The following is a 13,732-nucleotide window of genomic DNA, read 5'->3' as shown; positions in this document are numbered from 1 at the left end:
TTTATTTTTCTTCTTAAGATTGGATTGCTTCTTTTTATTAAAGATACTTTTCAGTTTCAGCTTTTCTACTTGGTTCTTCTTTGAAATTTTTATTTCTTTGCTGAGTTTTCCTATCTGTGCATTTATTGCCATGGTATTTTCCTTAATATTCTCAAGTATAATTTTTAAAACTTTTAAAAATCCTTGTCTGTTGATTGCAATATTTGCATCTCAAGATGGATATCAGTTTATTGATTGTGTTTTCTCTTGAGAATGTGTCACACTTTTTGGTTCATCAAAAGCCAACTAATTTTAGATTGTATTCTGGACATTGTAATGTTACGTTTTGGAGTCTCTGGATTCTGTTCTAGTCTCTGAAGAGAATCTCTTGTTTTTATTTTATAGCAAGTGTTTATCTCTGTTGGCCTCAAATTGAAAACTCCATCTTCTGGTCATCTCAAATCTTAGCATTTTCTTTTATAGCTGGCTGGACTGCCTTGAGTCTGCTCCATGCACATCTGTTTCAGGAGTCAGCCAAAGATTTGGGCAGAGTCCATGCACAACATTCTGGGCTCCTACTCTTTGGCTTTGTCCTTTCCTGCATCCCCTGCTTCACTTTCCAGCTGCTGTGGTTTCCCTGTGCTCTGTCTTCGGATTCGTTGGCCAAGAAAGATGTAGGTTCTCTCCCAGAGCTTTAGCTTCTATGTGGTGCTGACCTGAGCTCATCCTCAGGCCAAAAGCCATAAAGAAAGGGTAAAATCCATGTTTTTTCCTTCTTCCAGGTGGCTGTTCTTCTCAGTGTTTGCCTGTTTTCCTTCACCTTCCAGTGGTTTCAGATTGTTGTCTTTAAAAATATTTTGTCCGGAATTTATAGTTGTTATCTATAGGAGCAGTTGGGGCTTACTGAGACATGCTGGAACTTTTCTCTTCTTTAAAATTTCGTGTTTCCCAATGAACAATTAGTTACCCAAATACAGTGATCCAAATAGGGTCCTTTTTGGTCACTTTCTAAGCAGTCAATAAATGGTAACTATTGTTTGTTCATCCCTTAATTGACCCCAGGAAGATAGGATGGCATAATGGGGGGAAGCCCCAGAGTTGGGTAAACAGATAGGACCACCCTCTAAGGGCTGGAGGAGGGACGGCCAGCACTGTTGCCACCACTCAGTGTCCTCAGCCCTCTTTACTGTTTACACATCAGGGAGGCTGGTCTTTAATTAATAACAGACGAGGAACCCGAGGCACAGTGTTTAAGTGCCGTGGTGGGGAGTTGGGCTCAAACCCGGGTGTGTCTGCTTCTGAAGCCCCTGCTCTTGGTGCCTCCCACCTGCCCCTGTGCTTCCTGCACGCAGGTCTTCATATTGCTTCCTTGAAGCCAAGGAAATGCGCCTTCAGGTCTGCTCTGGCATTTTCTCCGCTTTGCTTTGGGAAGAAGTTTGCTAAGCGTCTGGCAAACGCACGCCCTGAGCCCAGGTGGGCCAGAGACGCCCACGCCCTGAGCCCGGGTGGGCACAGTCCGGCCTGGTGCTGCAGAGCCGCGTTCTGCCACCATCTGCCTTCCGCTCGGCCAGTCTGCCCTGTGACATTCACGGAAGTGGTCACAGTTGGTCACATTAGGGACCACCAGCCTGATGATCTACCCCTGCTCTGACGCCTCCATCTTCACCCTGCCAGAGACACAGGGTCTCTCTCCCTGGGACCCCAATGCATGTCCTGTCTCAGCTGGCAGCCCCCTGAGCAGGGCTGAGGGACACGGGGGATGCCCCTTTCCACACCCTGGGGACAAACTGATAGCACCCCCCGCTGCCCCCGGGCACTGTGCTGGCCTCCGCAACCTGTTGCAGTGCCCTCCGGGGCTGAGGCCCAGACAGATGTTCCCTTTCGCTGCTCCCCTGCCAAGTAGGCTGGGCCTGCCAGACAACCAGTGATGTGAGTGCCACCTCTGTCATCTCTTGGTGAGGACAGGGCTGGGAAGTGCCACCCCAGGGCCCCTTCACTTGCTGCCGTGAACACCCTGCCTGCACACTTGCCTTTTGCGGGTGCTTGGGGGCAGCCACGGCCTCGGCCCCTCCGTGGTTCCTTTGGCTGCTCAGCTGGGACTCAGCCTCCGTGGACGTAGCACGGAGCAAGTGCCTCTGAGCACCCCGCAGCCTAGAGGCAAGAGGCTCTCTAGAGCTGTGAGGCTGAGGAGGGGAGGGGGCCTTGTCGAGGTGCTCGCCACGCCCCTGGGCTGGTGTGGTCCTGGCTCCTTGGGTGACAGCGGAGCTGCCTCTCCTGCCCTGGGTGTGGAGGCCTGGATGGAGTGTGGTCCCACTGCGTCTCCTCCAGCCATGCGCCCTGACGCAGCAGGGCAGACCACAGCCCCCTTAGCTCGTCGGAACGCGGGCCCGCAGTTCCTCTGAGTCTGGGCTCTCCTTCTGCATCGTCGGATTCATTCACGTTTTTATTTTTTTATTTTTCCCCCCATTTCATTACAGTGTTTCCTGTCCTTCCATCTGGCGCTATGAGATTTTCACAGTATGGAATGTAAAATGAAGGTGATGAAGGTGATAATATTGGCTGGAGTAGAAAATGGCAGGCAGCTCCCCAGTTAAACTTTAGCTTTGGTTTCTTCCCCGTCTCTCTGCCCAGAGAGGTGGCAGAGGAGACGCATTAAGAAAAACACGACTGACAGAGCTGTTCAGAAATGACAGACCTCCGGTCAGTAACCGGGCTCCCCGTGCTTTGGTGGAGCCTGCGGTGGGTCCTCAAAGGGGGTCACCTGCCCACCAAGCACCCCGTCAGAGAGTCCGAGGTGGGGACCAGCAGGCCCAGTCCAGCTCACAGATCCATTTGGCCTGCCTCGTGTTAAAAAATCCCGAGCCACCGTTTAAAAAATATGGACATTTTAGATTCAGTCTAGTTTCTGATTCTCCTGACAAGTCGGGAGATCAGGCAGCACGGCGGGAGCCACGTCTTGAAGGCCACCTGTCGGCCGCTGCCTCGCTCCTGTGACGAGTTTCCTGCCAGCTCCTCGCAGGGGAGGGGGTCATCACCCTCAGTCCGCCCCTTGCTGTGACCCTGCCTCCTGGGCCCTGGGGCATCGTCGTTGCTGCACTGAATTTAGAGGTTTCTTTCCAGTTCCAGGATTTAGGACTTGAAAATATGTTGGCAATGCTGATTGAACAGTTACTAGATGTGATCAGACTGGTCTGGAATCAGAGTGTGTGAGCACTGGCCCGCTAGGGGCCACTGTGGGGACAGTGGCCCCGTAAGGTTGGAGTGACATGGGACAGACGGCTGGGGGCTCCCACACCAGCCCGAGTTAGTGGGCCTCTGTCCTCCCTAACCCTGCAGACCCCGAGCCTGAGGAGAAGCCTCCGGGGGTGGGCAAGGCAGACCCACCCTAGGAAGGGGCCTGGGAAGCTGGGTGAGGGTCCTGGCTGGCACACACTTCCTGGCAGCCCCATCTGGCCTCCTGTTCGGCCCCCTGCTCCTGTGGCCGCCCCCGCCTGGCCCCCTGGCTGTCCTAGCACATCCCTCCCCACTTCCCCCTGGGCTGCACTCACTCAGCAGTGTGTGCTGTCCATCCGCGGTGCCCAGCCCAGGCGTGACCTCTTCCAGGCCTTCATCTGGGCTTTGCTCATTCTCCGGCTCTCAGGACTCATCCCCTCCACAGTGTGGCGTCATCAACTGCCCGCCTATCCCTCCGTCTCTCTCCCCAGTCCTTTGAGCATAGAGACCATGTTTGATTGGCCTCTCTTGTCCCAGGGCCCAGAGGATGGGGGATGCTCCTTACCTGTACCTAGAGGCTGGAAGTTGCCAAGGGGTGGGGAGTTTGGGGTGAGCAGACGCAAACTGTTATCTGTAGGATGGACAACAGTGTCCTACTGTGGGTGGGGCACAGGGAGCTGTAGTCAGTATCCTATGATAAACCATCGTGGAAAAGAATATAAAGAAAGAATACATATACGTGTATAACTGAGTCACTTTGCTGTACAGCAGACATTAACACAACACTGTAAATCAACTACACTTCAATAAAATTAAAAAGAAAAGGGGCTTCCCTGGTGGCACAGTGGTTGGGGGTCCGCCTGACGATGCAGGGGACACAGGTTCGTGCCCCGGTCCGGGAAGATCCCCCATGCCGCAGAGCGGCTGGGCCCGTGAGCCATGGCCGCTGAGCCTGCGCGTCCGGAGCCTGTGCTCCGCAACGGGAGAGGCCACAACAGTGAGAGGCCCGCGCACCGCAAAAAAAAAAAAAAAAAAAAATTAAAAAGAAAAAAGAGGCTGTGGGGGGAGGGAGGGAGGTCTGGGAGACAGGATCCCTCACTCAACTGTAGTATTTCTCCTTTGGCCTCCAAAAAGTAAGGCGGGACAGCACTACATGTCTCAAGGGGCTGCATATTTAAGAGCTCTCCCATAAAAACAGACTGTTTCAAATGACCAGCCCCTCTTTGGCGTTCTCCTAGGATTTCCGTGGAGGGACCACTGGATCGAGGCTTGGGGGGTAGCTTTGCTCAGCTCCCCAGAGGAAGACCTGCAGGCGCGTGAGGTGGGGGAAGGGCTCCTGCTTTATTGTTTTCATTCAGGCATTCCTTTGTTGCCCTAATTGCCAATTCCACATTGTGGAGGACTTGCTCCTTTTCGTTTTTTAAATGGCTGTGGCATTTTCAACCTGCAGCCCGACTGCTGAAAGATATTTCTGGCTGAATCGATCTTCCGCAAGGTTGATTTCTGTTTTCAAATCCCCAAAGATGCACAAAGGCCCAGGAAGCCTACCTTTCTTCACGCATCTTCCGAACGTATCTTCGCCTTGTCTTCTTTCTGATCCGCACGGGCACTGAGTCAGATGCCGGGCCGCAGTGCTGACTGCAGCGCTGGCTCTGTCCCCTGTGGTCAGAGGCTCCATCGCCCCACGCCGTGGTCACTTAGAAAGTGTAGCGGCAGTGGGAATAAAATGTGACATTTATGTTAACGTTTCCACCTCACACTCTGCCTTCCGAGTGTTTTCGTCCACAGCCCTTACCGTCTGCCCGGATCTGTCCCAGCATTGCCTCCTTTTTCTCCTCTCCCAACCCGACCGTGTGCAGTTTCCCACGTGGACGATGCTTGTCCCCGCTCATTTGCACACAGGGGTCCTGTTTGCTTCGACCGTGGCCCTCATGCCAGCCCCCGGCCGGCACCGTCGCCGTCACCCCGTCACCGCGCTCGGGGGCTCGTCCCCTCTGCTGTCATCCCACCCGCTGCTGCTCTCACCCTGCCGTCCAGCTTCCCGGGAACAGGGTTTTCTTTTGCTCTTTGAGATAGCATCCCTTACCCTTACTCCCTACAAAACGAACACATGTTCATTTTAGAAAAGTCTCAAGAAGATGATTTTTAAATTGCACTCATCCCGCCTCCCAGAGATGACACCCTCACCACCCGCATCCTCGTCCACAGTGATGGTTGTGTCTAGTTTACTGACACAAAACCAGGACTGTGTTGTGGCCGCTCTCTTGTAGCCTCCCCTTCCGCCACAGCATCACAAGGGCTTGTTTTGTTACCCTTCAGGAGCACACGTTTTCATGGTCTCACAATACCCATACGCCCAGTGTATTAAAGCAGCTCCCTGCTGGGCACACAGCACGGTGTCATCTGAGCCTCTCCCACCTTCCCACCCGAGCGGGCCCCTGCCGCTCTGCGCTCACACTGTCACTTGCCGAAGTGCCGTGAGTCCCGTGGGTGCCACAGGCTCGCCTCCCCGAGCTCGTCCTGGGGGTGCCCTGCTCTTCCTGCCGGCCAGGGGGCTCCCCTCCACCTCTGGGAGCTGGGGTCTGGCGCTCAGCTCTGTTAGCACATCTGTCGCGCGTCTGCAAGTACCTGTCTGTCTCCCCACTAACCATTCGCTCCTGCGTGTGTGGCTGCGTTTCATCTGTCTTCGTGTCTCTGCTGTGTGGTCCAGTGCTGTTTACAGGGCTGGACCTTAGGATACATTTTCCAATGAGTAAATATACTGCATCCTCAACAGTGACCTAGGAATCGCTTTGGATTGCACGTCTCTGAATCTTCCTCTAGCAGGACTGGCGAGGCCCGGTGCCAGGTGCCAGGTGGTGTGTTAGCCTGTGGCTCTCCTGGCCTCTGCCGGGTCCAGTCTCAGCAGGGCAGCGTCTGGGGATTCCTGAGTCTTACATGTGAGGGACCTGAGCGTCTTGACAAGCCAGCAGCGTGCGGTGAGTGTCTGCGGTGATGGTTGTGGAGTCCCTGTTTCAGACAGAAGATGTGAGAGTCAGAGCAGTCTTAGCTGGGGCATGTCCTCAGGGAAATTCTCCTACAGCGGGAGAAGGAAACCTGGGTCATGAGAACCGTAATGCAGGGGAAAAAAGTGATAAAGTTCACAGGGGGACAGACGAGGGGCTGGGGGTCTTGAGAGGAGAAAGATGGCTCCTGGCTGGGGAATCAGGAAAGCTTTCCAGGAGTGGTGGCCTTTGCACCGCACCCTGAAGCTCAGCGTTCATCTGCTGTGGCAGAGTGCACAGGCGTTCCGGGGAGAAGGGCTGGGCAGCGTTCACGGGATTGTGCTGTGGTAACAAACTACCCCGAAACATCACCGAATCAGAGGATACTGGGGATATCGGGGATACTGCCTCCCACGCCTTTCCCACTGCAGGAATCAGAGCGCCCAGCCTCACCTGTGCTCGTGTCTGGGAAAGAGGACTGGCTGGCCACACCGTGGTCCTCGAAGCCCCTGGCCCAGCATGGATGTGTCACCGTGCACGGGGCCAGTAGCCAGGCCTGGTGGTGTGCAAGGCCCCCTACGAAGGCCCGGGGCCGCCGCCCTTGGAGCTGCGCATCTGGCTCCCGTGCCTCTTGCGTGTCCAGGCAGTGCTTCTGAGCTCCAGGCCACTGACTCCGGGGTTGCCCCAGACTCAAGCTGTGCATCCAACCTTCTTCAGCCTTTTCTTTCATTTTGAATCACATCGCTGCTCTTAGGTGCTCCTGTAACGCTTGACAAATTCTCTGTGAAGAAAGGAAAAAATGGAAGCATAAATCATCCGGAGAGTAGCATTTTCTAATTTGGATATGTGGCAAAACAAGTCCGGGTGATTTTTTTCTTTATTTTCAGCAGAGTTTCTCTGACGGGCCGTCGTCATCTGCTGTGGAGCGATAAATCGCAATCATATTTTCCGGGTGAAGCAGGTTTCGGTTCTCATCGTTGCCTTCATGTTTCCCTTCCTCCTCTGCTTCTTGGGACGTGTGATCCTTAGCAACTCTGTGATGAGACAGGATGGTCAGAGCCTCAGTCTTACCACGGAGGGTAGATTAGCGATAGCGATCTGAGCTCCTTGCGTTGGCGGCCTGTGCTGAGCCCACAGCCCCATCCAGACGAGCAGACTCGCGGCGAGGGCACCACCTGGACCCCGGGGCCCAGGGCTCAGGCCTGGGGCTGTGTGCAGCCTTGTGGAAGCTGGGGCTTGGGTTCATTTAATCTGTGCAGAGAGAGGGATGTGCTTGTCCCCTTTCAGATGTAAAATTCCACATGCTGAAGACGGGGTTCTGGGGGCAGCTGTGTGTTCGAGGGGCGAGCCAGACCCGCAGAGGAGCGTCCATCCTTCTTCCTGGGGTTCAAGCCACACGTGGCTCCACTCGTGAAGCCTCGTGTTTGGAAACTGCCGTTGTGTGCGTTTGCCCTGCCGGTAACCCCCGAGGTCCTCGGCGTCGTCCTCTGTGGAGTGGGGGGCGTGGCTGCCCGGGGCTGTGAGGTTTGGGGGCAAAGCTGACCTAGTGCAGCCGGCGTCCGGTACGTGGCAGTTAGCCTGTGACCGAAACCCTCACGGTCAGGTCAGAAGGCTGAGCCCACGAGGTCGAGGTGGCTTCCAGTCGTCTCATGCTTGTAGTTGTAGACGTGGGCTTCCAACTCTTGCCCTCACCCCGCTGGCGCGGCCCGGGAGGTGGGACGGTGAGGGTCGGGGCCTCGGGCTTGCTTCCTGTGCAGGACAGCGGAGCCGTGGAGGGAGCAGGCTCGGCGCCCCAGGACTGATTCCAGCAGGGCTTTATCCTGCCCGCGCCTCAGTCTCTGCATCTGTGCAAGGGGGGCATGTGCCTGCCGTCCGGTGAGCACTGCTGCTGTCTCCACAGTGGTTTCATCTCAGCGTAACCCTGTGTGGCCTCCTTCGCTCCTGCTTCCTCTCTGAGCCTCTCCCAGGGATGTCGGGGTCTCTCAGGGGCCGCCACTCACCATGGCTGACTGAAAACGAAATCTAAGTTCCCTCCTCCATGGGGCCAAAGGTGGAAATGCCTCTTACTGAATTTGACGGGTCTAGAAGAGTTGAAATTGTCTTTGAATGTGAATCTTGTCACTGTTACCTTTTTGTCCTTTTAATGTCTTGGCTGGAGAAAGGAGGGTATGAATAGCTCTAGTCTTACCTTTTTGTCCTTTTAATGTCTTGGCTGGAGAAAGGAGGGTGTAAATAGCTCTAGTGCTCCCTTAAAGCCCTGCACTGTGTGTGCTGCTTGAAGGCAAAGCAGGAGCTCTTTCCAAAGCTTCGACCTGGTCATTAGCTGCCTGCTTCCCAGTCTGATTCCAGCCCGCATCCACCCGGCCCGCCGTAGCTGCGGTTGCCGGAGAGAGCTTTGGGGGAGCTCTTAGCTGTTCTCGCCACTACTCACCTGAGCTCCGTCCTGCTCCTGGTGATGTCAGCTCCAGGTGGGCTGCGGCTCCTGCCCCCGCCCCTCATGCCTGGCCCATCCCAGCAGTCGGAGCGGAGGGCGAACGCGTGTTAGGGCAGCAGGCTCTGTGGGGCCCGCCCTCCGTGAGTACCGTCCCTTCCCCTACCACGTCTGTGACGTCCAGGTGATCCTAGAATATAAGGGAAGTGAAGTTGTGCTTGTCCAGCACCTGTTACGTGCCACCCACCATGCTAAGTGTTTGTTCACGTCACCTGTGCGCACTGGAGAGGTGTAGAGACACAGGGGACCGCTCACGGCATCGTTTACCTCCGTGGCCGTCGGAGTCGAGTTCTGCTCCCAGGGCTGGGGAAACCCTCCCCCGTGAGGAGGCCGTTATTACCCCATTTTACAAGTGAGTGTGCTGTGGTTTGGACCCTCGAGGAGGTTGGAGTGGGTGAAGCAGAGAGCGCTAGGCTGGAAATGAGGCTGGAAAGGCGGCGAGAGGGTCCTGGAGCCCCCTGCTTGGCTCGGCGTGCTCTTAAACCCCCTCTGCTGACCCCCGCAGCCTTGCTGGGGCCGCGGTTACAGGAAGGGGCACCTCCGACCCCCGCCTCCTGCTCCCCGCGTGTCAGGCCGTGCCTTTGTGTTCCCGAAGCTGCAGACCACGTGCAGAAGCACGGTTTGAGAAGATCAGCGGAATTATGCAGGGCCGCAGAAACCTGCAAATCTGGAAAGAGAAGCAGGCGGGCTGAGGCTTTAGGAGGAGGACAGCAGAGCGAGGTCCAGGGGCTGCCCGAGGTGTGGAGGGGCCGAGCAGGTTTTGACTGTTTGTCTTTTCCCTCAAATGTGAGACCAGCACCGTGTTTGAGACTGGCTGTGTCGTGGAGTTATTTAAGGCCCCTTAGCTCCGCTCGTGTCTCAGGTGTCGTGCTGTGTTCCGGTGACTCTAGGTTTTAAGCCTGTCGGCTTGTGGGCGGGTGGCTCTGGCGTGTGGAGTGTCGTGGGCTTGGCATCGCTGGTTCCTGAGGACTGGTCGCACTTCCTGTTTTCTTGCATGGCAGGCATTTTACCTTGCTCTTGGACACTGCGAGCATATTTCTTGTAGACTCTGAGGGTTATTTTTTGAGCCTCTGGAGAGCACTGACGGTTTTGTTTTGGCAGGCAGCCTGTCCAGTGAGGTTCCAGTCGTAAACCCTGCCTCGCCTTCCTGGGCTGGAAGTCGAGATCTCTCTTCCTTCAGCTCAGTTCCCCAAGCCTCTGCTTCACTGGTTTGGGTCTGTCCAGCGTGACCTGCTAGGTTGTTAACAGCTCACCCTGGATTGTAGCGTTTGCCAAATTCTGTGGTGCAGATACTTCCCCTGCGGCCAGAGTCCAGCTCCCGACGTGACCTCACTGGATGTGGGGTTGAGAAGAGAGGCCAGCGGCGGCGCCCTGGGCCGCTCAGGGTCAGGCTGAGGTGCCTGTGTCTGCTTGGGGTCCCAGCCAGGCAGCCCTGCGAGCTGGTGCCTGTCCTGTGCGCCCACAGCTCAGGGGCGAACGGAATCTGAGGCCGGCGTGCGGGTGCGGAGGGTCAAATTCCAGGTCTGTTCTTGGGGCCCGTGCCCTGAGATTCACACACACACACACACACACACACACACACACACACGCTCTGCCACCTTCAGGGACCCCCTTTCCTGGCTTTCCTGGCCAGAAAGATGGTGTTTCTATCCGAGTTGCATCCACTGGGGCTGCTGCCTGCTGCTGTCTACTGGGGGCGCCCCAGGCCACTCCATGGAGAAGTGAGACGGGATGTGGAGGCCCAGCCCGCGGGGCGGGGGTTGGGAGCCTAGTCTGAGTTACTCCCGTCCCACCTCCCGCTGTGCTCTCCTCCCAGAGAGCTCAGGGGGCTGCCTTTGTGCGGGTCCAGACTTTTCCTCACGGTCAGTGGGAGGGGTGGGCTGTCACACGGGTACAGAGGGCTCCGCGTGACTTTAGTCCCTCTGTCCTACCCCCTGGGGCCCCACAGAACAAAGCTGGCCCCTCATTCTCATCGCATCACTCAGGTTACCAAAGGCAGTTTTCAGTAATTCATGCAGCCAGGTCTTGTTGAACACCGAAGTTGTAGGTCTGTGAAAGATGGGTAAGAATCCATAGTGAATTCACTCTGAATTCATAGCCGTGTGTGTGTGTGTATGCGTGTGTGTGTGTGTGTGTGTGTGTGTGTGTGAAGCCACCACGGTCATGAGTGTGGTTAACCACCTATTAAACAGTGGGCACAGTGTTCAGGGCAGGGAGCCTGCACTTCCCGTGGGGCGGAGGCGGGAACAGGCCAGGGTAGCCTTCACAGGGCTGATCCCCGAGGCGGAGTCAAGGCCCAGCAGCCCGAGCGCTGCAGGCCCCGGGGCAGGAGGCACGCGGGTGAGTCGGGACGGCTGAGGCCCGGAGGTGCGCGGGCCCAGGCCTTGGGGGTTCACGTGCCTCCTAAGGAGTTTGCGTGCTCCGTGCCCGCCTGGTTCCCTTCTGCTTCCTGTGGCCGGATCAGTGCCAGGGTGGGTGATGTCCATGGTGGGATATGATTCCAGGGAGCCCCGCCCTTGGAGTGCATCCTCAGTGCTCAGCACGTGGCCCGAGGCCTTTTAAACCTCACAACTATACTCTGAGGGTAGCCTCCTTATCCTTATTTTTACAGCCAGAAAATGCTGCAGAAAGCCAGATGACTTCCCGAGATGGCCCAGACTTGGGGCAGTGCAAGGACGCGAGACCAGGTCTCTGCGTCTCCGCAGCCCTGGCCCCATCCGTCCCCTGCCCTGACTCCGGGGGGTGAGAGGCTGGGCCGCGCACCCCTGTGCCGCCTCTCCCAAGCTGGGCACGCTCGGGACATCTGACCCCTTCCTGTCCCTGTCTGCTTTCCTCACTGACGTTAGGACGTAGGACATTTAACTTAGAGTTGATGAAATATGCAATTAGGTGTAGAAGCACCTGTTTACTAACGGCAGCTGGCTTAGTGTGATTGGAGCATCTTGTTAATAAAATGGAGGCATTCAGCTGCCTTAAAATCCGTCAGCTCGGGGTTCCTTCCGGGCGGGTGACGCTGCAGTCACACGAAAGGCTTGTGGGCTGACTCTCAGTTCAGCGTCCACTTTCTTCAGCCCCGACTGCGTGCCAGCCCTTGTGCCAGGCGCCAGGACGGCGAGGGCAGGCAGGCCGCGTCTCTGTCCTCCGAGCACGGTCAGGTGGGGCGGGAGGTCTTCAGTGTGTGCTTCACCAGGGCGGCTGCTGGAAACACGGGGGCTGAGGGGAGGTGGGTCGAGGGTGAGCCGAGCTGGGTGAGAGGCCGGAGGTGCAGACTGCTGAGCGCAGCGTGGACGCGGCGTGGGGACAGTAAGGGCTTCGTGGTGCCGGCGGCAGGAGGGCGCTGGAGACTGGCGGGGCGGGTCACGGAGGCAGGTGCGGCCCCATCCACGCGGACTCCCTTCGCTGGTGTCGGGCGGCACGTGGAGGCTGCCGTCTTGGTGAACGGCTCTGGGGCGGTCATGTGAAGAGGTTTATCAGAAGAGCCGGTTGTTGACGTGAGGACCCGTGTAGGTACCTCTGGAATGAAGGCCAAGGCCCCCACTTCCTCCCGCCCCCAGCATCCCGCCGACTTCCTCGCACTCGGGGCCTCCACCTTTGCTCCCTGACTGTCCCTCTGGAGCCCGGGGGTGGCTTAGGAGCCTCAGTTTCCCCGTCAGTACAGACGGGAATGACAGGCTACACTCAGGGGCTTCACGGGGGTTAGATGAGAGCTGGGTCTCAGAGTGCTCAGCACAGCAGGCGGCCGCGTCTGCGGTGAGCCCTGAGCGATGATGGGACGGAAAGGCTCGAGCACAGCACCTGGTGCAGGGAAAGGCCTCGTACGCGGTAGGGATTCTCACTGTAAAAACTGACTTCCTCCCTGGCACTTAGGCCTCTTGGAAAGAATTTTGACCTTCTGGAAATGTATTCTAATTTTTATTTTCCAAGGGAATCGCCCTTAATTCTATTTCTGTGCTTATAAGTATATCTGTGTGTATACACTGTTTGCTGATGGTCACACTGATATTATTCGCACACAGATGGTCATTGGGCAATTTCCAATTTGTAAATCCCTTTGAGAATTCCATACCTTAGAAATTTTCTTCTTCTGATGGTGGTTTTGGTTTGGATTTGGGCCACTGCACTAGCCTTCACACGGGCTCGTCATCGGTCTCTTCCCCCCTCCAGCCTTCCCCCCCGGCTGCTGCCTTCCTTCTGCTAAACCTCCTTGGCCCCTTTGTCTAAAGAAAGCCTAGAAGCTCTAGGAAACCACTTAGCAGGACAGTGAGGTCCCTTGCATTTTGCATCCACTTTTCTTAGGCATCATCACCCTCGTCCCCAGTTCTGTTCTCCGGGCGGCAGGAGCCCTTTAGAACCAGGGCAGTTTGTATACACTGTGATCGAGGTCTGCACACAGGGTGCAGAGGGCAGAGAGGGGAGAGGCTGGGAGTTAGACTGACGTTGCCATCAGGTGGCCCGCGCAGAAGGGAGCAGGAGGCCTGAACTAGGGCGTGGGGACGGGGTGGGTTCAGTCCACACAGCCTGCTGCCCAGGCCTGGAGGGCAAAGGGAAGGGGGATCGCAGGCCCGGTGTATGGGGTGATGCGGGAGTGAGATGGGCCTGGAGGGGAGTAGCTGGGAGGTGGTATGCTTCTGGTTTTGGATGTATGGAGCGCTAGGTGCAGGTGGGAAGATATCGTGTAATAACAATGGCAATGAAAGAACTAGGAGTTCTAAAAGGCTTTCTTATTAAGAATACACTGTCGAAATTAATCCACAGATCACCTTTTTTTAGCTAGATCATGTGCTCATTTTACAGATGACAAACTGAGGTCACAGTGTTCAGGACGCTCTCCGGGGGTTACCCTGTCTGCTGGTGAGAGAACAGAGTCCAGCAGAGGTGACTCACCTGCCTTTGGACTCCACCCTGGAGACTGGTTGGCGTCTGCAGGGCGCCTCTGACCCTTTCTGGACATGCTGTGATGGGAGGAGGCTTTGCTCCAAGGACATAGGGCCACGTCCGCCTTCCAGAGCGCCCCTCTCCTCTGCCCCCCAGGGCCACACATGGCTCTGAGGTTTCCTCTTCTAGA

At 56.4% G+C, this 13,732-nt stretch overlaps 1 protein-coding gene across 4 annotated transcripts in view; it reads left to right on the top strand.

Annotated features, from left to right (window-relative positions):
* Nucleotides 1-13,732, top strand: part of TRAPPC9 (trafficking protein particle complex subunit 9) — a 509,122-nt gene that overhangs the window by 357,969 nt on the left and 137,421 nt on the right. The gene's annotated exons all lie outside the window — the stretch shown is intronic.

The sequence above is a fragment of the Aethalodelphis obliquidens genome, unplaced genomic scaffold (assembly GCF_003676395.1).
Source record: "Aethalodelphis obliquidens isolate GAN/ISIS:26980383/991018 unplaced genomic scaffold, ASM367639v1 scaffold41, whole genome shotgun sequence".
NCBI classification, from domain to species: Eukaryota; Metazoa; Chordata; class Mammalia; order Artiodactyla; family Delphinidae; genus Aethalodelphis; species Aethalodelphis obliquidens.
The sequence above is the reverse complement of the archived record's forward strand: the minus strand, read 5'-3'. Positions and strand labels throughout refer to the sequence as shown.